Genomic DNA, 26565 nt, shown 5'->3' with positions numbered 1-26565 from the left:
CTGTGAAATAGCTGTGGAGGGCAGCAAATGGGCCTTCTTGTGGGACAGGGAACTCTTTTTAAAAGAAACACATGTCATCAGTAGAACCTTTCACTGAAGCACAAGCTAAGAATAGAGGGGTTGCAAATTGTAAAGACTAGTAATGGTTAAAGGGCAATTCTGGAGGAGAGTGGAAAGGAACTCCTGGCTCTGCTGTGATTTGAAGTGTTCTGGACTAAGTTGCTTCATTTGAACTGACATGTCCCTCCTCTGGGAGAAGAAGACTTGTGTCCTATGTGTGATTTGGGCAGAGAAGGAGTGTATTATTTCCAGGGGCAGACAAGAAATCTTTAAATCTCATCAAATGACAGCTGTTTCTGTTGGCTGATCTCTGGGTATCACCGAGTGTAGAAGGCACAAAGTAAATGGTTGGACCCTGTGTCTGATGACAAATGTTTGAAGTGTAGCTTTCTTACTCTGAGGACACCATCTCAATAGAGCCTTTGTTTTTTGTAGTAGCTCTTCCATTTCTTTGGAAGAAGCTCTTCCATTTCCTTTCTCACAGCAGGAGTTTTCAATGCAGTCTCAGCCCTCTGTAGCTTTGCACCACAAAGGGCCTGAATGAAAGAGGAGGGATTTCCTGTGGTTGGAGTCATAAGGCCTAACATGACCTTCCCCAGCTGCTTGGTACCTAACACAAGAATGTTGGTGACATGGAGGTGGTTATGCACACTCTGAGTATCCCTAGAAGTCTCCTGAGGTGGATCAGTCCTTACCCATCCCTTTAGAGGATCATTCTGCAGAGCCAAAACTGGTCCAGTGAAGCTGAGGTATTAAATTGGATGCAATTTTCTAGTGTCTCTGGACTAGATAAGTGCTACTGATATTCTCCCAGAACTGGTGGGGTTTTAAAGTTTACTTTTTTCTTTATTTTAGCTGTGGTACACCAACACAAAGCAGGGTTTGTTCCTTTTAGAGGACACTACATTATTTCTGGAGTCTGGATCTTCAATCAACGACTTAATCTTACATATCTGAAATGCTGTGTGTGCTGACACATCAGTGCTGTACCAGCTTGACAAAGAAATCTAATTCTATCAAATCCACCAGCTCAGTTAATATGACCCTACCAGGGAAGCATAAGGTATCACCTCAGGGTTTTTTTTTTTTTTTTTTTAGGTAGGAATCAGGTTCCCTGTCTCTAGCTCAAATTCAATACATGATACATGTGGCCAGATTTTGATATTTTTATTTCTAAGGTACCTGCAAAACCTTGTATCAAATTGGGATATGTTATCTGCATATTTGGGTTGAAACATAACTGTTTGAGTCCTACAGAAAGTCCTTCTTTGGGATTAATCTTGAAGCACAGAGCTGTGTTACTGCGTCCTGAGACTTCTGCAGAGTCATATAGAAAGAATGGTTTAGGGCCACCTGCAACTTGAATTGGAGCTGACTTTACAATGTGTGTTGCATTAATGACATGCCCTAGTGCATCCAAAACTGTCAGAGTGCAATATAGGCATCCATCTCTATATCTTAAATTCCTTTAATCTGGTGGGATATGAAAATGCCTTTTACATGACCTCCCCTTGGCCAGGTACACAGGCTGCAGTCTGCTTTGGTGTGAGACTTTAGCTGCTAATGCTGTTGCTCCCTGCATCTAGTGCTTTCTCTTACGAGATCTTGATTTCATGGAATAACAGAGCAATTTGGGTTGGAAGGGACCTCAAAGATCATTGAGGCCAAACCTCCTGCCATGGGCAGGGACACCTCCCACTATACCAGGTTGCTCAAAGCTCCATCCAGCCTGGCCTTAAACACTTCCAGGGATGGGAAATCCACAACTTCCCTGGGCAGTCTGTTTCAGTGTCTCACCAACCCTATAGTAAACAATTTCTTTGTAACAGCTAATCTAAATCTACCTTTTTTCAGCTTTAAACTGTTACCCCTCATCATATCAATTTGTGCAAATGATCTGACTTAGATTTTTTGGTAACAAAACAGAAAATATTGAAGCAAACCTTAGTTAAACATAGGCAGATCAAGATAATTATCATTTTAATCACGTGAGGCATCCTTGCTTTTTGATTTACTTTACTTTTAATTCCAGGTCCATTTTAAACTCTCAGGTAGTCAAAATTACTTGTTTGGAAAGAACCAAGAAGAAAGGTTGCCTTCAGAAATGTCAGAATGATTCCTGTGAATTTTATGTGGCCTGCCTGAACTCAAGTTATGTTCGCAATACTTAAACTATACCTGAATTTAGGGTTTTGTCTCCTGTCTCTTTGAAACTATTTTTTTATTGAAGTTACTGTTCTTCAGACAGTTCACCCAGCTTTTCTTTCCAGGGGCAATTCTGTGCATTTCAAGAAAATAAAGGATCTGCCCTGCTTCTCAGTCTGACGCTTATTAGAAGAATTAGGAATCCTTCTTGCTATGTCTCCTCTTCCTCCCTTTCCCATATCCCCTGTTTTTCCCCTTCAGATAAAATTGGCTCTTGTTGAGAAGTGATGACTGTATGAACAGGTCTCCTGTGGCTTCACTTTGTGTCTTGCAAACAGACCTGCTTCTCTTTCCAAACATTTGGCTTAATTCTAGCCTAAATGTTCACCCTGAAAGGTAAAAATGAACTTTTGTTTGCCCTATATCCTATTAACACAGCTTCAGCATCAAACTTCAAATGTTAATGCTGAAGGCTACTTGTTTTGTCCAAATGATCAAGCGGTAGCCCCTGTGGGAACACAAAGCAGGTAGATAATGAACTTGCAGATAGGACATGAAGGCATGTAGAATTCAGCAGCTGAGAATGCTGTAACCTTTGCAATTAAGTTAAATGAGTTATGATAAAGTTATCTCTCATGCTCTCAAGATTATGCTATAATGGCAAATCAGACATGAAAGGAGAAGTTGCATTAGCATTTCGAAAGGGGTGGTACTTTAACAGATCCTTGCAATAATTTCTCTTGCTTAGGAAGGCAACATTAAAATAACTGCCTCTTACAAAATATCATATGGAAATCCAGGTCCTCTTTTTATGATGCTTAAGAGGAGGAAAAGAGTTTAGAAGGGTAGTGTGGGGATGCTGTATAGATGTAGCGAAAGGCAGCTCCTTTGTTTTGGGCTGCCAGGAGTGCCTATAGTGTGGCTTTCTCATGTAACTGGGAACTCTGTGGTGGGTTAATGGGGAGCAACTGGGCAGGAGCCACAGCTGTGGGGTCAGGGGGTATGACTTCGCTCCAAGATCTCCACTCCAGGTGAAAAACTTCCCTCCACTGATGTTTTTCTGATGTCTGCAATGTGGTGATGTGAGGTGCCCGTAGAAATAAAAGTTCACGTGAGATACTGAGAGCTCCTTCAGAGCTTCATGGAGAGGTTTTGTAGTTTAATTTCAATTCTCTTCTTACTGAGTACACACTGAAATATCCATCAGTCCTGCTGTAGTCTGGTACCCTTACATGTTTTTTTTACCTCCCCTTTCTATGCTTTTCTCGTTGGAGCCTATTTCCACTGCTGCTCCTTGCTGGAGAGCAGACGTTTTTCTTGTCTCCCACCACTCCCTTTTCTCTGCTTTGTTTTGTTCTCTGTATGCCAAGGTTGAAGTGAATCAAGAGGCTGGGAGAGCCAGGTACACTTTATCTTTGCATCAGAGGGCATGCATATGCTGAGGGAAGGACACACATGTGGCTGAGAACTTGTGGCTTGCTTGGAGAGACAAGCCCAGTCTGATCTCTGCTCCAGTCTTCCCAACTATAAATGACAGCACTTTAGTTTCCTGGAGGTTGAGTTCAGCCTGTTAAATGCGTGGAGACCCCATCAAAGATACAAACATTCTTTTGACCAACAGCTTGATTTTTGAATTGGGAAAGTAAAAGGAAATCTTGAACCACATGGACAGAAGAGCTTTAGAGATGAGATGTCAGCTTTAGTGATTGTTCGTCTGCTGCTCCGTTGAGTAACAAGTCATCAGAGATGTGCAAAAGCACTGCTGATATGACAGAAATCACCTGTGTTTCTGCTTTGGCTGGTGCAATGAGGCTTTCACTGTAGTGCTGCAAGGATGGTGCAGTTTGGTACTTTTTCCGTGTGGCTGTTGGTGTGCTGCTGCTTGTTGCCTGGTTCCTGAGACCTTGAAGAGTCATTTGACTCTTGCTGGCTGTCACAGCAGATTTTCTGTGAATATTGCAAAAATATGGAAAAATAGTTATGCAGAATTAAAAACCACTTCAGACCAGAAATGACAGAGGAAAAACCTGTATTGTAGTAGGAACAACACAACTTGGTGATAAAACTGCAGGATGTTGGAGCACAGTCACCCTCTAGCTCAAAGGGTCACTTCACTAGCTTGCTGGGGCAGAGAGATGTGTGTGGTCTGGGAGACAACCCAATAATGCAAACTCATAAAAAAGTAGACTGATAAGAGATATATTTTGCCCCAGGCCACCAGGTTAGGATTGATAGGATTTATATACTTAGTTTGTGCAATATTTAGGTGGGTTTTTTTGGGCCCTTTGAAAAACTGGAAGCGTTTCATTCACCTGTAGGTTATGTGCACTGTGAAATATTTGAGAACACTGGAGAAATGTATTAGAATAAATTTCTTCACTGAAAGAGTAAATAAACACTGCCCAGGGAGGTGCTTGAATCACCACCCTTCAAGGTGTTTAATAGATGTATACATGTGGTGCTTAAAAACATGGTTTAAGCACTGGACTTGGTAGAGTTAGGTTAATAGTTGGTAGAGCTGGGATATGGTTGGACTTGATGATCTTAAAGGTCTTTCCCAACCAGAATGATTCTGTGAACTATGGTGCATATTCCAGAGTGAGGAAAAATGGGGTGGTTTAGGTCACTTACAAGTGGGAATTTCACTCAAGTTACAGGAAATAAATATGATAGACATTGAGACACCTAATTCAGTTTTGTCTCTTTTTTAAAGGACCATTAAATTGTGGAACATTTTGGAAAAAAGTAAACACATACATATATATATATTCATCCCTCAAGTGTTTCTGTGGTTTGATGTAATGCTCACAATTCAGACAGTTAAGTTACAGCAACAAGAGTTGGGTGTAAATGCCCAGTTAGAACACTGATTTGTGCCCCACCTGGGCTTCTAGAGCATTGCAACTCTGGTCTGCAAAATGACCAATGCTTCAAACAGAAATAAGCCTTGAGCAGCCACATAAATAGTATGTTTTTAAAACTGTTTACCTGTTTTAAAAATACAAGGTTACTGAAGAAATACAAGGTGATACAGTAATAACAGAAGAGGACAAAACATTTGTTAGTAGCAATGAAACAAAGGGAGTTCAAAGTAAGTTCTGTCCCTGCAATGCTGGAGTCTCTTGTTCATATTAGGTTGAGCGTGAATATTGGCAGAGGATGTTGCTACATCATTGCAATACATTATGGGATTTTTTTTTTTTAATAGAGAAGTCTGGATGGAAGAGAATTGATAGGTTAGAATTGCCATTCCAGCCTGGTTGGAGTGGGTTGTCTCTGTTTCACAGCTCCCCAGGAGGAAAGGCTGCTTGTTTCTTCCTCTGCTGCCATCTGACCCACAGCTGGCATGGGAGAGGGGCTCACTTGTTGTGCTTTGTTTCTGCTACCTTAAAAGGAAGGTACACACTTCTCAGTTTCCTGTAACAGATCTGGATGAAGAATGCTGTATAAAGCTAAAATTTTATCAGATTAAGTGAGAGGTGCTCAGTGCAGTAAGTCTTGTTTCTTGGGGAAGAGCTTCCCCCAACCCTGTTTAGATAGTAGGCCTTTGTCCCTGTGGTTTAAAATGCCCAAGTCCTGTCTGTGGGGACTGTCATCACACTAATTGACAAACAATCCTCAGAAGTTTACCCTATTTGAAGTTATTATTTTGGAAAAAGGACAGTTCTCTTGTGAGAACAAGCCTGACCCTGACTGAGAGTTAGCACTGCAGAAAGCCATCCTTAGATGCCCCTCAGGTGAGCTGTCAGGGACTCACACATCCAACTTCTTTTTTTGTGTGAGTTCTTAAAGGAGCTGTGCTCAAAATATCATTTCTCTGATTTATCTTACCACACACAAACCTAGAGGTTCTCTGTATTTTATGAAAAAAAACCAAACCAGCACAGCTTGATTTTGGAAAACTGCATTTCATCAAGGTGTAACTCTCCTGTGAGGTTGTTCTCAGAGTCACTAACCACAATTTTGGCATGTGTCTGAATTTGGAAAATAGTATTATGAGTCTGGCTGTTGTGTGCCAGTGAAGATTTTATGCTCTTACTGTCTTTCCTGGAAATTTACTGGCTGTCATATGCAAATAAAGAAGATATTGGTGGGTGTCCTCAGTGAGAAGCTTCTCAGGGAACAGACTGGAGGTGGAACAGGCACCCCTAAGGCAACCTGCTGTGCTTCCTATGGGAGTTTTGGGCTTGGCAGAGGTGCACACACTGCGGGTGGGATTACCAGGGTGGCATGCAACCCTTCCCACTCTTGGAAGAAACCAGCTGGCTTTGCAAGACAGCTCTTCCCTAGGGTGAAAGTTGGTGCTGTTGAAACTGGTGATGCCTGCTCCTGTGCTGCAGGGATCCTCCTTGCTTGAAATTGTGAAATATGGCATTCTGCAATCAGTGCCTGAGGGTTGAGTTGAGGGTAAAACCAGGTGAGACTTGCTTGTTTTGAAAAGCATCTCTTTCACATTCCCTCACTTGTACAAGTTCTGAATTTTTCAAAGTTCAGTTGCCTTTTTTTTTTTTTTTTGCTTTTGTATCTAATCAGGTTTCATTTGACAAGAGGAGCTCTCAGAGATGGAAGTTCTGTTATTAGGGCACTGACACTTTTCTGAATATTAAAAAGCCTCTTGCTTTTATACCTGTCAGAATCAATCTTTCAGTCTTTCCCCTTCCAGCTGCCATGATCTCTTCTGAGCTGATTGCTACTCCTGAGTGGGTTTGTGGCAGCATTGCTTTGGCTGCTACCAACACTGATTTCCAAGGAAGTACGGTGTTTCTGCATGTTGGACCAAGTGCTTTGTTTTGTATTTAATCCTCTCTTCCATCATTAACAAATGCTGCGTGATGCTTTCCTCTTTCTCCAAGAGAGAAAAGGGTCTTGCATGGTAACCTTGAGTATAGACTTGTCATATCTAATGAGCTCATTAGGGCTTGATCTGCTTGTTACCTGGAAGCTGTTAAAGGCAAGACAAAAATACCTCATGGAGACAGAGTGGGCAGCATGCTTCCCTCTTGAGTCAGCACAGGGATGTTGCTCACATGCATTTGACTGATTCCTGAAGCTGTCATCTGCTTAATGAGACTTACAAAGCTTGTGACTTCTCATGATCTTTACATGTGGCACTTGTATGAACAGGCTTGTTGATAGTGATTTCCTTACCTGAAACCAACAGGACTCTTCAGTCTTTATAGCAGAGTAGTTAGAGCCATCAGTCATCTGGTCCAAGAGTTCAGCTGAATGTAAATAAAGATAAGATTTTTATCTCTTACAAACTTGCCCTCCCTGATGAGTGATATTTAAGGCATGCAGCAGGAAACGTCAGAGTAGCTTGGGTGTTGGGAGAGTTAAAATTGCCTTGATGTTTTTTTTAGTTTGTTTTGGTTTTTTTTCCAGGATGTGCTGAATAAAATAACATAGCTGGCACCTAAAATCAAAGGTGTCCTTCAGTCTGCTCAACAGATTATTTTGGGAGGCATAAACAATGTAAGCATCATGGCAGAGAGACTAAACTGCTCCACATCAAATAGGAATAGCATTTGTGCAGGCTCATTCTATCCTCAGTGGGTGCCTTAATAGTTCCCCACCACTTGTGAGATTTGTATCTTGATCTAAATAGAAGGGAGACTTGTGTCTTAGCCTCTTTCATCACAATTGTCTAGGTGCATACTCAAAGTGGAATGTTAGCAGGGGTGTACCACAAGCACAACAAATGGCAAAAGTTACACAGTGATGCACAGTTTCAACAAAGTAGTGACTTGGCTTTTGGTTTTACCTAAAAATAAGCAAACTGGTGTGATTTGTCTTTTTATTGCCTGAGACTTCAAAGGTGGTGGTGGCCGGAGAAGGACACAAGTGACCTTCAGATGGCATTGTTTCTATTTTTAACAATGCTGGAATTCCTGTTGAGATGGTTCCTAGGGATGTTGCATGCATCTGGCAAAGCTTTGTGTATGTCTTTCATTGGTACGTGCCCAGAAACAGCTGCTGTTAATCAAAGTAATTCAAAGTGTTGGTTTCTTGTAAAAGATGGTTTTTGTAGTTCATTTCATGGTTCTGGGGTCAGGAGGGATCTTTAACTTGGCTCTGTGTAATTTGAAGGGGGTTTGTTTGTTTTCAATTGCAAGGCTTATTAAATAACTTTGAAGGCAAAAGTATTTTTAATGACAAATGTCTTCTGTTGGATGTTATCAGCAGCACTGCCCTTGCTCCCCAGCTCAGAGTGCTTCAGACAGAATGAGAGAGGGGCATGCTGAAGGAGAATTGCTCTGTGTTTAGGAGAATTAGAATAAGCCAAGCCAGCACATGGCTTGTGCTTAATTCCAGGAGCCTGAACCTGATCTCACTCCTACTAATCTCTTAAAGGATTATTCCTGATTAACACCATGCTGAATGAAATCAGAATCTGGTCCTGGAGGCCTCTTTGTACTTCAGATGCTGTCTCAAGGCAGCTGACCTGCAAATATGAAAAAGAAGCCTAGCTTCCTTGTAAGATCATTGTTTAAATTTGTCAAGCTGAGTGGACCATAGGTTGTTTAGCAGGGTTTATTTTAAACTGAAGACTCTTTATCCAGGAACTTGTATTGCAAAAACTCAGGCTCGAATCCGTTTACCTCTATTGGACTAATAAGAGGGATGGTAATCAGAGGACCCTCTTTGGTACAATACAGTGCTCTTTATTTGCATGGTACCTTTCATCTGAGGATATTAAAGAACTACTTTACTGCCATTGTGGAGGCTGTTCAGCCAGAAAAGTGTCTCTAATGACCTGCAGTGACTAGTTGCTAGCAGGGAAGTAAAAATAAGCTAGTATACCAGGTCTCTAGTCATGAGTGACATCTATAAGAAAAGGCCTGCAACCTAGAGCAGGGTGAAGCTTTTAGCTGAAAATACTGGGGCTTCTGGAGTAAAAGCTATAGCATACTTATCTGCTGTGAAGAAAACTGATCTTTATTATTACAAGTTCACCTAGTGCTCACTGGGCTGAGTTCCTTCAGTTTCAGAGTGGGAAAACACAGCTGGTTTTTAGATATTTATGGCCATTTCCTCTACAGCCCCAAACCTCTATACTTTTAGTTTATATTTTGATTTGTCTGCATACTCATTTGAAAGGCTGTGTTTATATCATACTTGTCTGTATTGTGATAAAAGGAAAGTGGGATACACCTTTTCAGAGGGCTGCTCTGAAGGAAACTAGTGTGTTATTATATGTTATATATTCTCAAACGAACAAGTCACATTTGTCATTGCTGCAAAGCATGATTTTGGTAGTAGTGACACACATGTGCAGTGTTTGAACTACCTAAAGGCAGCCATATAATGTCAGGGAGCAAGAAGGGTAGCCTCATACCATGGCCTCCCTTATTCCCTTTGAAAATTCTATTCTTGAATTGTGTTGTCAGCTTTGATTTCACAACAACTGTCTCTTTGCCATGACGATATGAGACACTCCAAGCTTTAAACTACAGTAGTGCTATATAGCAATCAGGGTTGTTAATATTTATAAACACTAAAAGCATGGGGGACGTGAGTGACTGAATCAAATGTCTTAATTGCTGTCTTTGGGAAGAGATGGTAAAAAGCTGTCTCGGCAGACTCACCGGGTGTATTCACAAAGGGAAATGACAGGATATACACAAAGTTGTTTAGATGACTGCAGAGGGTCCTGTGTTTATGGACTGCAGGACACCTATGACCTGTAATTCACCCAGCGTAGTGAAAAACACTGAATTCTGGGATGCTTGTCAAAAAAGTGCAGTAGAGGAAGATTTTGCTCACACTGGTTCAGTTATCCCATACAAACATCTGCTTCTGCTGTGGAGCTGAGCCACGTTTTCCTGGCTGAAAGAGTGGCTATGACATTAAATATATTGAACCAAATTTGACACGCACAGCCATTCGACTGGAGAATCCCCTTAATTTTCTTTACAATGAGTAAGGAAGTCTACAACTTCATCAGAGGCGTAGTTTAGCTCTATTGCTAGTTGCTCCAAGTGGTTAGCCATGACTAATGTAATGATGACTGCCTGTCTTATCAGTAGACACCATATTCCTGGAGAAGAGGCTTCATTGATTCAAACTGAAATAGCTGGTGAGTGATGCTCTGAGGAGTTTTCATTAAGAATAAAAAACTCATACAGCTGTGTGTCTATAGTTTATATAAGGAACCAAGAAAACCATATAGTGAGCTCTCTGTGTTACTCTGTTTTCCACTTAAAATACCTTCATCTTTTCGGGTCCGTACTTCTTTTTTTTTGACACAAACCAGAATAAATAGCACAGCCACATAAGCAAATGTGTGGTTTAGTGGGGGAGTGAAACCTCCTAGTTAGCCCCCACATTGCTTAGCAAAGATCTGTTCTGTATGTGCATCAACCTGGGTCTGCTTCATTGAAAAGGAGCAATGCTGGAGCTTCCTTTGGAGCTTTTGACATTTCATTAAATCAGATTGCTCTAAAAGTTCTCTCCCTCTGTCTCCCCACTGTAGGGTAAGAGACATTCTTTCCCTGTTTCTCTGTTTACAGCTGGTCTCACTAAGGCTGTTTCTACTGGAGGTTTAGAGGTGGAAAATCCTCCAAATACACCGTGTGCCAAATGTAACCTGTCCTGCCTTACAAAACTGGTTCATGTTGTTTAGCTGACTTTTCTGTAATGTAAAAAAAAGCTGCATATTATTGTTCAAGCACTTCATAATTTTCTGGCATTTCTAAAATGGATGCTAGTACTTGGAAATACTGAATAATTTTTAATTGAAGGGATATGATCAGTAGGTGATTAGTTTATAAAGTGCCTTGAATGTGTTCTGTGTTGTAGAGACAAGCCATCTGGAGCGAGCCTATGGCTTAGCTTCTGTAATGAGTACTCATGGCCAAAATGACCAGCTTTATTATGTCAGTGAAGATCTTGAGTAATTCAATTAATTTTCACAGATCTAAATGAACTAAAATGGGAAAATAATTTGGCCCAAAGCTATAGTTTGATGCTCTTTAATTATTAAACCAAGATCATCAATACGTTTTCCAGTGTTCTTAGTATTACCACCCACTGCAAATCAGACTGTTGAATTCCTTCCTGTCTCTGCAGCTTTTACTAGTTTACCGTAGCCAGGATTTCACCCCATTTTGCCAGGATGAGGAGTGTAGCTCCTTTAGGTGTTTCTTGTATGTGTTGCTCCTCTAACCTGCAAGCATAGTCCTCTGCCTCTGATCACAGGGGCAGGCTGTCAGTGAAGAAGAATCATAGAATGGTTTGGGTTAGAATGGACTGTTTCAATAGTGAGGGTTACTGGGTAGAAGAGACCCATCATAAACCTGTCTTGGTTACAAAGCCCATAGTTTGCACTGTGGCTGGTCCCTGGGCTGGGCTGTTCCTGGGGACCTGCAGCAGAAGGGTCTGTGTTGCCAGTCTTGTAGCCACTGGAATGAATTACACTAAAATTAAGATTGATTTGCAGTAACACACCAAAATTAATCCTCCCTCTTCCTGAAATTATCATTACACAGTCTTTTTGCTGAAGTCTAATCAATCACAGTGATGTACAGTCTTAAAACTGGAATCCGAAGTGCTGCCCTGTATCCCATGTATCAAGGGATGTAGGAAGGAGTGAGAGTGACTGGAGAAAGTGACTGGAAGTGGCTAAAAAAAAAAATCCTCGAAAATGCTTTGATCTGAAGTTGAATATCTGTGTACTGAGGGGGGAGTGTACTTGTAAAAGGGCACATTCTGAAGTAAGTAGATGTATTCTATTTGATGTGCCGAGATCAAGGTGTTGGAGCCTTTAACTGCTCATCTGGCTATCTTATCTTGCATTTCTCCTCTTCATTATCCCCTTGTGTTTAAGAATTGGTTTTCCCTCTAGTTCTGTGAAACATTTTTATGCAAGGCCAAGTTCCCTACAACTCAATCAAGCTGTTTGTTGCACAACAAGAGCAAAGAGGTGCAGGAGTTTTGGCTTTGTGTAAAAACACTTTTTTTTCTTTTCCACCCCAAACTGAGCAGTAGTTTAATAAAGTATTTCACGAAGGGGGAAAAAAAAAAAAAATCAACTGCTTATCCTGTAGATTGCTCCCAGATGCCTGAAGGAGAGATTATTTACAGATTAAAGCCCTTACTTTTTCTTGTGTCATTGCAAAACAAATAATGAGCAGCACTTGCAAAGCTTGGTATCTCCAGATTTGGAGTACCAGTCCCTCTCAGAACATCAAACAACCATACCAGCACTTTTTCGTGGTAGCAGAAGACTGAATTTCATAGCAGATTCTCCCTCAATTTAATATTGCTAATGATTGTGTGAACGAGACTTGAAATGCAAGCATGAGTTCAAAAACTCTGTTTCAGTATTTGAACTTACACAAGTCTGTAAAGGAAGAGATTGTTGGGAAGGGAAGCATTGGTTTAAAATTGTTACCTTTGCCAGTTTTTCTTGCAATTTGCCCAAAGCCATGCAACCTGTGGCAGAGCCAGGAATAAATTGCAGGGCTCAGGTTCTTGCTGTAAGCGGAGACAAGTGGTGTGCTCTGAACAGTGGCTTGTGATGAACAAGCCAGCGGTCTCTTGCTCAGCAAGAGGTGAGTCACTTGGGTAATTCCTTTTTTGAAACAGCAGAACTAGATTCATGCTTCAAGCAGCCTCAGACAGCCAAAGAGGAATAAACTTCAGGTTAAACCCTTGTGTTTTGTCATTACCTTCTCCTTCCTTTTTCCCTTTGCAGTGACAATGTGTCAGTGGCTAACAACGGGAAGGGGAACTATGCCACGTGTGGGAATAATAAAACTAGTGAGGTATGTGTTGTGAGGTCGCAATCTCCAACAAGAAAAATGGGAGCACTTCTCTTGCCTTCTAATGTACAGGAAAGAAAAATAGAAGCAGGTTTATGTGTTGCATTTGGGCATTCTGAGCACAGATTTCCCCTACACAAGGTACCTCCTGGACCAGGTGAGGAGATAAACATATATATAACACACAACTATCTATCAACCTGCCCTTGATCAAGGAAAAAACTCTCCTGGCTGACTGAAGTCTGTTATTTCTGAAATATCCAGAGTATGTGTGTAACACACTCTGTTGATACAAGCCTGAATCATTAGCCTTGCAACTGCACTTCCCAACAACACCTGGTAACACTTGGCCCTTCTACCTGTAGTGCTCCTACAGCCCTGCTTTGAAAAGATGTGTTTCAGTGACAACATTGACCTGAGCTCATTCTTCACTACTGTATAATCACAGGCTGAGTGCTGATGACCTACAATTCTAGGGAAACAACATTTACTTTATCTTTGTTCTAACGAAAGTCTGTGATATGATCTGATTCCAGCCTTTGAAGGCATTGTGTTTGTAGAGATTAAGTAGATACTGCTCCTTTTTAAAGTGAACAAAAGAGGATAGAGTTTGGGTAGGACACTGGGTTGAAGACAGGATTTAATTTTTATCTCTGCCATAGAAGAGCTGGGATCTCTGCTTTGGTGTGGTTTTGCCAGCTGTAGCCTATGACACTTACTTTACACCTCTTTCAGATCGTCTGGTTTTTTATCAATTAATATTTTCTATCCTTTTTTTGAATTTGCTATCACACTAAAAAATGTTTGTGACACAGCTGGATGGATCTCCACAGGGTCCTGAAGTATTGGCAATCCTCAGGCATCCACTGTTGTAGAGCTGAAATGTAGATGGCTTATTCAGTGGGGAAGTCACCGATGCCAAAATTTTAAAGTAATGAAGACACATGGGGAACCTTTGGATTTGCAGTATAAGGAGGCTCTGGGTTGCATAAATAACAGTATGGACTCTTTTTTCCCCTCTCTCGTGGTTCTCTATATCCCATATTGTGCCAGCATGACTGAAATGTTAAGATGTGCCACAGTACTACTCCTTGATACTCCACTGTTTTGGATGGGGAAAGGAGTTTATTTGATCCTAAATATGACTACTTATAAAGTGTGTTTCCTTTTGCTGAACTAGTATTTTATAGTACCTGAGCACTCCATTTATGACATTCTTAACTAAATGGGTTTGATTTAGTAAGCTATAACCTCATAACCTTTAATATACTCAATGAGAAGAATGGACATGGCTTATTTACTGTGAGATTGATGAGACACTGGAACAAGTTGCCCAGAAAATGTATGGATGCCCTATCCGTGGAAGTGTTCAAAGCCAGGATGGATGGGTCTTTAAGCAACCTGGCCTAGTGGAAGATGTCCCTGCCCATGGTGGGGAGGTGGAACCAGATTATCTTTAAGAGTTGCAAATGATAGTGTGTGGTTGGCAGTGTGATGAGAGGAGGTGTCACTCAGCAGGATTTGGTGGCCCTGCTTGGCAAAGAGGTGGAACATCTTTGGGGAGGGTGTCAAAGTGACATGCTGCTGGCTGGCTGCCAATGAAAGCAGAAGTGAAATCCAGCTATGATGTCCCAGCAAGGGATGCATGGGTACAAGAATGAGTCTGTCCAGGTGCACAGTGGTGCCCCACGTGATCAGAGTTTGAAGATCTGCCAGGTCTAAAGCAGCTGCAAACATGTCAGCCTTTCAAGCAAAAACCTTAGTTGCTAGAGCATTTACTTCTGCCCAGGCAACTCTGTAATCTGAGGTGCAGTATGGGCTGCAGTTACTCTGGTACTTGCTCAGAGATGTGACACTCGTACTTCACTTGACATGCAGTGATGGAGACAACAACAGCTCTTGTCTTTTCTTCTTTGGCAGGATGAAAATAGGACAGTTATTTCCGTTTCCTCTTGGTCACAGCATTGGAAAGGAGTTGGAGATGTGGGGGTTGTACCCACGCCAGGGAAGGTGGTTTTGGGTTCTCAGGGCTTCCTGTCCTTGGCAGGTCCCGTACGTTATGTTCACAGTCATGTTTTTATTCATTTCTGGGGCTTGTCCCTCTGGGTGAGCTGGGCTGGTGGTGAGAACAAAAAGGGGTGAGGGAAAGCTGTTAAATAGAGTCAGTGTTCAGTGGAGAAAACAAATGGCTAAGAAAACAGCCCCATGGCTTCAGGGATTAATTTTCTTAGGAAATACAGCAGGAAGCAAAAACATGTGAGTTGACTAAGATAAACAGGAAAACCATGTTAGTGTTTGCCAACAAGTCCTTCTCTTCAGTGTTGAGGGTCAGGCTTGGTTTCCACATCACTCTTCCAGGTGTAGCACACATGTGGCTTTCATGGGCAAGACTCCTGTGCTTTGCCTCCTCCCAGTGCTGCTGGCTGACAGCACTACTGACAGAATTAGTACTGGGAGTAAAATACTTCTGCAGCCTCATAGTTTAGAAACAACCTTGCAGAAGGAAGTACGTTCTCTGGTGTCACAAAGGGAAGTGACAAAGGGAGCTTCATTTAATTTTAAGATTACTCCTATTTCTTGTAATTGTGAGAAAACTACTCACCTTATGAAATGAAAGGGAGTACATGGAAGACAGGGATGGGGATGCGGGGAGCCGTTCGCGCTCCTGGAGCAGAGAGTGTTTTCCTGTGCTGGGACTCTGCTCAGAGTGCAGAACACGAGCGTGGGATGGATCTGGCTGATTGCAAGCATCTGCAAAACATGCACGGCGCTGGGTATCTGTCCTTTTACAGGTTGCAAAGAGAAACGGGCACTTTAGCATGTGATTGATTTCATTCTAGAGGAAGCATCTAAGAAACAGGGTCTGGAGATGGGAGTTTGTTTCTCTTGTCAGTTAAACAAGCCCTAATGACTTGTCAAGCATTGAGGTGTAATGTTAGTTCAGATGGGTTCTGCCCTTACATGGCTAGGAGTGAGGTCCCATTAATTTCTTTGATAGGGATGCTAGTGCCATAGGACAGAGGCTGGGGCATCTAAATCAAGGGAACTAAAGTTGATTTTGTAATTTTTCTTCTGTAGAGCATTGAAGCTCTGAGGCTGTATCTGTCAGGTAAGCTGATGAGAGGCTTTCAGAGCCCAAAGAGCATTGAGCTCTCCGCAGCTTACTTCAGTTGGAGAGAGTTGTGCCTCCCTGCTCTTTTGCTATGTAAAAAAAAATAATTAAAAAAATATAATTTGCTGATTTCTATTAAATCCAGCACATAGGTGTTATCCCTTGTAGATGAGTGTGAAAGAGCTGGAAAAGCTTCTAATTCACAGCCTCTGCTTCTCTTCCTGTAGGGAGGAAAAAAAAAATGACTGACCTGATTAACTCAGAGCTGCCCTGCAGACCTTAGGATCTGAACTCTTTTTCAGAAAAGCTTACTACACTTAGAGTCAAAACCCAAATAATCAATCATGCTAAGATGCATGGCTCAGCTAACCCAGCTGGTGTCTTCCCAATGTGTGACCCCACCTTGTACCCTCTCATAGCTGAGAGGACCAGCCTGACCTGATCTCAGGCACACACACGTGCAACGAGGAAAGCTTTTTCCAAAGTGTTTGCATTCCACATGAGAAAACAAATTCTTCAAGCACTTCATACTTGGCCTTGTCCCCTGCTTAAAAGGTTGCTTCGAGCAACCCTCTGCTGCAGGGCAAACATGAGCATTTTTTTTCTGAAAGAACAGCAGCATTTTGGTTCCAGTGAGGTGTTGCTGCTTTGTCCAAGTCTAGTTGACCCTGAAGCTTGTCACTGTGCTACAGTTTTGAGTAAGCCAGAAAAGCAGGGTTTCTGATATGCCAGACATTTAATTGCATGCTTTGGGCTGTATTGTCTCTAAAAGGTTGAGGAGGAGATGGCTTTTGCTGCCTTAAAGAACCTTTTACAACTTCCTGGTGGTCTTCTGAAGCACTAATTGCTGCTGATAATCTGGGAAAGGAATTTTATCTCGCAGAAGCCTCTTGATCAGTTGTAATTTTTGTGGCAATTTCCCTTTCATTCAACCTGTTCAAATGGTTTTGTCTAATGTTTTGGAGCATAGGATTCATGAGCTCTGTTTTCAGCAGGATATTATAACATGTTTGCCTTTAATTTGATAGCCCCATTGCTCTTACACGTGTTCACTGTCATGGTAAAAAGTGTCTTTATTGGCTTTTCTCATGAAGGGATGGGGGATGCAGAAGTGAAATCTCTTTAGTAAAGAAACATAATTTCTGCACTCTGCTAATAGCTAAATATGTAAAAGAATAAAGCTAAAAATGTTGGTCATTCTTTATAGAAGTAGAAGGAGCTCTGTCTTGCAAATGCAGCTGTGGGATGTGAAAACACAATTCTTGTTCAGAAGATTTTGGTTTCTAATTCTACATCACACCTCTGCCACCCACTGCTCTGCTCTGTGTGTTCAGCTCATAATATTTTGAGTATTTGTGACTAGCTGTACAGCTATAGTTGTAGATTTGATGTGATTTAAAATCCTCTTGAGACATTGAAATACCCAGAGGCAAGTATGTGTTGCTGAAGAGCACATGATGTAACTGGAAGGTCTGACCAGAGGAAGCCCAAATAGGGCTAGAGGCACTATTTACTAATTTTACCTAATTTTGGACATTCAGGGAACAATGTTTTTAAAAAGGCAACTAAGTTGTGGGTGTTTTGTTTGAGGTCTAAAATTACAGTGACGGGTGATAATTAGACTTTCAAAATAAAGATCTGTCCAGAAAAACAACAAACAAACTGCTGTGATATGCCATTTTAGCAGGCTGCTTTCTTTATTATTACTATTTTGGTAACTTTTAAAGCAAAGTCAGTGGCATTTCAGGTTGCTGGGAATGCTAAGTCTGATTCACAGTGATGCTCTTCTTATTTGTGCTGAACCTTTCCTGAATATCTGGTTTCAGAGCCCCCTACATAACTGTCCATCCCTGTTCAGCCTTGCCCTGGGATGGCTCTGGTGCTCTGGCTTTCGCTGTTTCTCATTACCATGGCTCAGGAAGTGACACCTTCCCCACACAAAGCACTCAGCTGGTCATTATTCTTTAGCATTGCCATATTCCAATTTTTTTTATTTTACCTTTTTTTTCCCCCTGACCTGCTGCTGCTGACCGTGCTGAACCTGTGTCTCATATATATCCTATGCTACCCTGAAATCTCATGCACAGGAAGCATCTGGCTGTTCCCCTGCTGCACAGGGCATTCTTTCAGCGGATTATCTCTGTTTCGTTCCTCTTCAATCTGGCACAAAGCCCTGGAAAAGTCATTTGACTAACCCAAGCTCTCTGCAGATCCAGATCACCCATCTCTCGCTGCTCTTGAGACACAAGTGATTCCTGCTGTGTCCACCTGCTCGGAGCTGCCTGCCTTGTGGACGTGGGCATTTACCAGGTTTGCTTTTCCCTCTTCTCATTGCTTTATCGTTCCTATCCGCTGGAACAGGAACTGCAAGTTAATAGAAGGAGCTGAATCAAAATATGTTGAAGTTCAGGAAGTGATGTTTGGGATGGGATTTTTAAACATCCACTTAAAGTATTCACAGCGTGGGCGGTGGCTTTCTCCCAGGGCTCTACATTTGCAGGTTATCTACTGAGAGAAAAGGGAAGTTAGCTTTGGTTTTGCAGCTGTAAGAGAAAGCAAGTGTGTGTGGCTTCCTTCTGTTTTCACACTGTTTTTTTTCTGTTTGGCGCAACTGCTCTGCACAGGCTTGGCAGGTACTGAGCTCTGTGCTTTCTTTTGTTGAGTCAACAATAAATTCAGCCAGAGAACAGCTTAATGGTCTATAGTAATCATCTAGCTAAAATCCTGGCTAAAATCTCCTCATCTCTCCAACCTGTGTAGCTCCTGGGTTTGCCTCCTTTCATCCCAAAGGGATTTGTGTATGTGGTGGGTGTGGGAGGGTCCACATTATGCCTTGTTAGGTGTTGAAGGCCAAGTTGGATGGGGTTTTGAGCAACCTGAGTTAGTGAGAGGTGTCCCTGCCCATGGCAGGTGGCGGAACTACATCTTAAATGTCCCTTCCAACCCAAACTACTCTGTGATTCTGTGCTTTGGTGCCATGAATAGGGCAGGTGATACTTGTGCAGCAAGATGTGTCCAGGACCCCTGGGATCCCCACATCCCTGCTGAAGTGTGTGCCTAACATGGCCTCTTTAGGAAAATCAGGGGACCCTTCAATTGCAATGTACTAGCTGTTTCCAGGGTAAGAATAATCTACTTGATTCCAGAGAAATGAGTTTCACTTTGACATTGGAGCTGCAGATATTAGTCTTGTGCTTGATTGCTGTGTTGGTAAGATTAATGATGATGATGTGATTATCTTAATGGTGTTTCACTGAAACACCCCCTTGTCAGGTTGGATGGGAATATGGGAATCTCTTCCTCTGTATTTTAAGTTGTTTTCTGACATGCCTATCAGCAGGAGAAGCTTTGAGATTTGATTGTCAATGCTGAGACCAGAAGGTCTATTTAAAGAATTCAAAACTTCTGATTCCTGAGGCCTGACAGAAGCGTATTAAATGGTTGGGGCTGTTGACATTCACCAAACCCCTCAGAGTATGCTTGCAAGGAACAAGAGCCTATAAGACACATACTTACTCATTACTGTGTACACTCATACATTATAAAGCTTAATGTTTGCTTGAAGCCTGGGTGACAGAGACTCCATTTTATGCTGCGTTTGGCACTTAATCATTATGATAATTCATTATACATCGTCTCTTAAAAGGTAGATTTAAGTCCAAGCATGACAGAACCTCCTAGTGGCTTGCTGCTGAGATCTGCCTAATAAAACCAACATTAGATTTATATTAATTGTTTGTGAAGCAAAGTTCTTATTTACCTATTACCAAGCCGTGCAATTACATAAAGACATTATTTTTCTGCTATAGGATGAAATAAACCCCAAAGCCCTATCAGTGGGGTCACTCAGATACCTGCAAACGAGGTCTCTGAGCTTAGCAATGGGTTGCTAATTACTGCTGATATGGTGTGCTGGAAGCAGCAGTCATTAGCAAGATGCTGTGTGGCTGCTGGCAGTTTCCAGCCTGGATGCTGGGGGCTGTGCTGGTCTCAGCGTTATGGAAATCCTGGAGTAAGCGATAACCCTGCAACCGTAAGCAGAGTGGACATCCTGACTGAGGCCAGGCAGTGCTGTTCAGTTCCCAGTACAATCTTTTCAAACTGCAGGAATTTATTTTCCCAATTTGGGGCCCCTGGGCTTGACTTTCAAAACAAAAATCATATTCTGAGCTTTTTGTTCCAGCAGAAAAGCAGCTTGGTTTGCTTGCTCCTGCTGAACATTTCCTATTGCTGCAAAGGTGTAACAAGAAATCAGTTGTGTTTTCCAGATGGGTCTTTTGGTGGGTCCTGTGTTCCCTGGACGGCCTGTGGCTGTGCAGGGAAGATCCAGGGCATTAGCACGTGCTGCCAAAAGCAGATCCGCTCCTCGTGTGCAACTGCTCTCGCTGCTTACAACTGTTTCAGCTCACTTTGTGTGAGATATCTCTCTTCCAAGTGAGTAAACCACAGAAGAGACTTCCTGTCTGATTACCAACTTTTATGGAAAGCTTATGGCTCCCTATGAGGTCTCCGCCTCCACTCCCACTGTGCTGCTGCTTTTCTGAAAGCAAATTAAACAGATCTATTCCTATCTGACTGAAGCCATTGAGTTACTTAAACAGATTGACCTGATTTAGGCTTATCAATTTCTTTAATGAGGTATCTTCTGCAACTTCTGCTTGGCTTTTTGCCATCCTTCTCATTAAAAAAGTTTATTTTGGAATCTCTTTGTTCCAGGAGGACTCATTGCCAGCTAGTTGGCTGGGTATGTGCCTGACCCTTAGCCCCTAACAATGCTTTAATTTTAATTTTTAAATCTAACAAAGGGACTGAGAAATTACCTTGCTTGCAAATGAATGTTTCGGAGAGCATTTTAACTCTACCCAGGGAGCAGCAGTGGAGAGGATGCTTCTTACCTCTGGCTCCATGGAAATAATCCTGCAGAACAGAAGGAGTTTCAAGATTAAGATGCTGTTTCTTGCAGCCTGAGTGAGATGCCTGTTCACAATTGCTTTTTAAAATTACAAAAGTGACAGATTCCACCCAGACTGGAGGATGACCACCTCGCACTGCAACTTCTTTATGAACTCAAACCTTCATGATCAAATGGTGGGTATTTGTGAAGGGCTAACCCAAAGTGTAGGAAAAAAATCATTATTGATGCATGGAAAAACTGGTGTGCTTATGTGGGGTGTGTGTACACCAAAAATGGCTGAACTAATCCAGATTTACTCTGAAAAACTGCACTCTGCCCTGGAGCATCTCTCTGTTGCCCCGTCTTTCTTGATGCTGATGATCCATTGCCTCAAGCCAATTTAATAATCATTTAGGGGATTGTTTTGGTTCTTTTCCTTTGGTCTCTGTGTAATTTATATATCATAGATTAGTCAGGGATAGATCCACCAGAGGACCTCTATGTGCATGAAGTCGTGCCTTTTTGAAGGGCTTACTCAAGGCTAGAAGGAGGCTGCCTTTCTTGTGCTCCAGTTCCTTCACCTTGAACCTTCAACCAAAAGTACTTCCTCAAGCTAATCTTTCCCCCTGAAATAAAAAACACAAGCAGTACTTGCTATCTTTTTTCAGGGCACGGATCCTGAGCAGAGTACTCAGCAGTGGGAAGGGAGGACATCTTTCAGTCTTCTCAATGATAACTCATGCTTGTGGCTGACTTCTGCAAAAGCCCATCTTGTCTGTGTGTGTTGTGCACAACATATACAATGTGGAGAACCCAGGGAAGTAGTGGCAGAGGAATGCCTGACTCTTTAGGTGCCTGTTGTGCACAGCCATTTGCCACGGCAAATACTAGTTTCTACCATGATGCAACATGGAGGGACTTCACCCCAGGTACCTCTGGGGACAGTTTTATTACTGCTACTGCTGCTATTAGAACTATTCTTCATCATATGATGGTGATGATTATTGTTTATACTATATTTTCTGTAAGACAAATTCCCTTCAGAGTTTAGGTGCCAGTGTGGGAATAGGGCTGCTAGCCAGAAGGAGTTAAAAGTGGAGGTTTGCACTCAGGCATCCTTTTAGTCTCTTTTTGTTGTCTCACCCTTTCCTAGAGCTGAGTCTATCAGAGCTGACCAGGTTTAGCAGGGACCAGTTTCACCTCTCTTCAGCATTCTGTATATATACTGTTCATGGGGGCCGATTCCCAGCTCCAGTAAAGCATCAGTTTGCTCTTTTATCCTGGTTGAAATAAACCAATATAATACGAAGTTGCTGCAGAAGAAAAGCCTTCTGCTCTAGCATACACACCACCTCTGCTTCTGCCCCTGCTGCTTCAGGCACCCAGCCTAAGCACTGATAGTGTTTTCATCTCAAATGCATGGTTAGAAGAGCAGGGCAGGGAAACAAGATAAATCTTGTATAATAGATGCTTTCTATATAAAGACACATCTTAATCCTAGACACAGATGAGGAGTGTGTGTGGCTCTCAGCCTGGGGAATAGAGCAGGATGCTACAGAGCCCAGCAGTGTGCTCCTGCCTCCTGCCTGCAGAGCAGAGAGTGCTCTGGTGTATAACAGTATTTATTACTGACTGCTATTGGATTTTTATAGACCTGATTGAGCAGAGCATTTGCATCTGCATTATTTAAGTGAGTGGGAAAGCCACTCTGTCTCCATGAAGTTAGATATGTGCTTAAGTGTCTTGCTGAGCTGGGATTAATTTAAAGAAAATAAATAGCTGCTTCCTGGCTTATATAGCAGTCTGAGGCCAGTGTTCCCAACCTGATTAAAGATGTTTCAGTTCTGAGTGCCTGACTTGAGATATCTCGGCACACAAGTTGATTAAAAAAAAATACAAGCACCCATGAGAAAAGCAGACCCTTAACCAGTCTGAACCACAACCTCCCAAGCGCTCATTTACAGAGTGTTTTCCAAAGTGTGCAGTTCAAACTCTTGGATAATGAATGTAAAGCTGTCCAGAGGGCCATGTGTATTTGGTTTGCAGACAGTACAGTTGAATTGTGGTCAGTCTGACCACAGATAAACATGTTCTGATTCAAGTACTTGGGTAGCAGTCTGTGTGTGAGCCACAAGAGTTGGGAGGTATTTCTGGTGTCTTTGTGGGTGCCCAGTGGTCCTGACCCTGTGTTTCCTGCTCTGGGCTGTGAGAAATCGCCCATTAAAATCAAAGAGGTTTTTGAGTGAATAAGTTAAGATTATTGCTATGGATTTTAGTTCCTTCAGTTCATTTTCCTTTGATTATCAGTACAACAGTTTATTTTTGCACAGTGTAATAATTTATTAAAGGCTCATTTGTAGCTAATAGCATTTATGAAGAGGCAGCTTTGACTGAAACTGCATCTGAATGTCACCTAAATAATGAATAGGAATGCCATATATTCATTAAAATTTGAACAACGATAACTGTATGCCTATTAGAGTCTCTTTTTTGATGGATGTGGCCAGCAGCCATTAAAATACAGGGGGAATTCTTGTTTGCAGGCTCACAGTGGCTGATAATAACACTCTTGATAACTATTTGCAGTGCAAGATACTGAATTTACAAAAAAGATTCATTGCAGCTAACAGCAGCTCTGAAGATTGAATTTCTGCCATCATTCTGCTCTACTTTTTGTTGGTTTATTTTATTTTTTAAGTCTAATGTATCAAGAAAGTATTTCTCTTCCCTGTCAGTTTCTCTGCTGGCCCCAATGAGGAGCTACTCACTTTGTTAATGTAAAATATTTGCTGGTATCCCCAGCTGGTGCAAACTGGTCCTACTACTGCAAATGGAGAGGTAGATACTGGTGAGATGGTGTGCACCTTTGGTATGTTTTTCTGCCCCTCTTCATTTCTTAGCAAACTGTGCGTTGAGGAGAGAAAAGAGAGTGTGTAGGTATCATTGGGATGTTGTTTCAACTGATTTGGCACCTGACTTCCAACCACTGTGACTAACATGGTCTTAAATATAAATAAAGCTGTCCAAAAGCCATTTAAAGCATGCCAGTACTTGCCCAGAAGACAAGGAAGTGTTTTGCACCCTGTCTGGATGCATTCTTTCTGCACAGAGCATGTATAGTCCTTGTGACCCTCTAGTTACTTGTGACCCTCTCAATGTGCAGCATAGCACTGGTTTAAAGAAAAAAAAAATAAAATACATTTCATCCTGATTTTAACTCAAAGGCTATGTAGAGTTTAGAAATGGAAGTGACCTACTGAGTTGTGGAGTCCATTCTCTACACCCTGCTGCTCTGACAAGCCTTCATATTTCTGGGCTTTTCAGTGTTTGCAGATGCATTGCTGCTGCCACTCAGTAAGTGTGGATGTCACTTGGCTCTAACAAGGAGACTCACACAGCACTTTCAGAAATATAAGGAAAAATCCTCTAAATAGCATCTATCCCAGAAAGTGACTTTGCTGAGCTTACAGTAAATATGAGGTACTTCAAAACATTTATTAACTGCAGAGACTTGTAACTCTTTGCTTAGACCTACAAAGCTGACCTGACAGAGGCAGTGTAGTACAGTGGCTCAGGTGACTGACAGATTTATACTCTTATTTTGACCTTTAGAAAGTCATTCAATAGAGCTTTTCCTTCCCACCCTTATCCATTCTGCAGGGCAAGGTTTATCTGACCAAAAAAGTGCTTACTAAGCATCAGTAGGTTACCTTCTGTGCCAGGACCCTGAGCTTTATCTCTCAAGCCTGGTAAAAAAAAAAAACAACCAAACAATAATTTGATCTTCTGAAGAAACACATCTTTGAAAGAATCTTGTAGCATTGGGTTTTCAGCTGGCACAAAGCCCTGGAGGAGTTCTTAAGGATTTGGCAAGCTTTAGTTCTGTCATCAAGGATATAGTCTGTTGACTTAGCTGATTCTTTCCCCCATTTCTGTGTTCAGTTCCGATCTGGCAGCAGGAGCTGGAAAGCTCACATCCTTGTGCATTAAACAGGATGCAGCGTCTAATAATTATCTTGATTAAATTTTGTGATTAAGTGGTCTGTAATTGTCTGTAGGCTCTGACTTTCCAAGATACTACTCAGAGCTGCTTTGACTGATGATCATCTGGTCAGGGTTGAGGTGGCACTGCCTTGATTAAATCTTACTTTAAGGAGAAATGGCACAATCTCTACGTGTGCTTAAGCTCTGTGGGATTTTGTTAGATTTCTCTTCGCAGAGCAAGATGTAAAAGTCTATCAAGTGCAAGGCTAGATAGGTAATAAGTGTTGAGAAAGTATCTCTTCAGAGATATGTGTAAAACATGTTAATGATTCTCAGTCTCATTTCAGAAGAGAGAAAAATACCAGATTCTTAATTAATTTCCAAAGTATGTAGAAAAAAAAAAAGGAAAAAAAAAAAAATAATATATATAGTAGCAACAGAACTTCCCCTTGATGGCTAAAGCTACAGTATTTTTAAAGTTAGGGAAGAAGCAATTTTATGGGTGATTTAATCAAAGTCTCTTGTCTTTCTCTGTAGTCTTAGAATAACCCATCCATGTGTGTTAAGTTTTATTCCTTTAATATGCTTTGACATATTATTATTAATAATGTATAATTATAATAATATATATAATAACTATTATTAATAATAATAACTTGTGCTCCTTTTAACAAAGAAAGGGCAGTCTGGTAGTCAAATGTTTTCCAAGCTTATTGCAACTTGGATTTAAAGACTTGAATATCATCCAGCAATAAGAGTGTGGAGACAGAGATCCACTTGGTTAAGAAGTACAGAGCAATGCAACTTGACAGTCTGAGTCCTAACGGGCAGCAGTCTTGGATTCAATAGTCCCTCTCATTTTGAATAATTGCTGTGCAACACAGAATCAAACATTTATTGCTGAGTACAGGCACATTTGCTCTCCCTGGCGACCCTCTATAAGCAAATGTGTAATACAATTTTATTAGCAGGAGTGCATTTCACACAAAGTGTTTGCTTCACAGAATTAAATAAACCTGGACAAAGGGCAGTCAATACTATTGTTTTGCCTTCTTGCATTTAAATGCTGTCTCCTAGACAGTTCAATTGAAATCCAGGAGGGAGGATGGATCTGTCTAAGTGATTCACACAGAGAAATTTGCCTTTGAGGAAAAGCTCACCAGAACACCAAAATCAAGGGGTTACTTCTCTGTAGACAAAGCTTTCAGACTATTGCCTTCATCTTAGCTGACTGTTGCAATTGATGGCCAGTGGGAATTAGGCTGATGGTAGAAATCTTAGCCAAAAAATTTGTTTCCAAACTAGAGTGGCCAAGTAGTGGTGAAGCTTTGATTTTGCTGCCAATGCAGCATTTGAAGAGCAAAACCATATTTGTGGCTGTGGCTAAAAGAGCTTCTGGGAGCCATTTGAACCTTTGCCATGAATTTATGAACTAGAAACATTTTTCAGTGCACAGGAAAAGGACTTGCCTGGGGAGGGGCTGTGACCAGTCTTGCCTTTGGGCAGAGTCTGTGATAAGGACTGTGAGACCTGTGTCTCTTCAGTGCAATTAAAAATAAAGGCATCTGGTGCCTGACTTGTAGTGATGACAGCACATTGCACTTTTG

The 26565-nt window shown here is 41.7% G+C and overlaps 1 protein-coding gene across 3 annotated transcripts in view; it reads left to right on the top strand.

The window, feature by feature from the left end:
- The window catches only part of ST3GAL1 (ST3 beta-galactoside alpha-2,3-sialyltransferase 1), a 77858-nt gene that overhangs the window by 4549 nt on the left and 46744 nt on the right, over nucleotides 1-26565 (top strand). Inside the window, exon 2 of one of the 3 annotated variants that reach the window (XM_051612106.1) lies at nucleotides 18291-18390. The exons of the other annotated variants lie outside the window; for them this stretch is intronic. The gene's annotated coding sequence lies outside the window, so the exon portion shown is untranslated. The remainder of the gene's footprint in view (nucleotides 1-18290; nucleotides 18391-26565) is intronic. 3 annotated transcript variants of the gene reach the window in all.

This window comes from Apus apus, chromosome 2 (assembly GCF_020740795.1).
Source record: "Apus apus isolate bApuApu2 chromosome 2, bApuApu2.pri.cur, whole genome shotgun sequence".
NCBI lineage: Eukaryota > Metazoa > Chordata > Aves > Apodiformes > Apodidae > Apus > Apus apus.
This window is presented reverse-complemented; position numbering and strand designations above follow the sequence as displayed.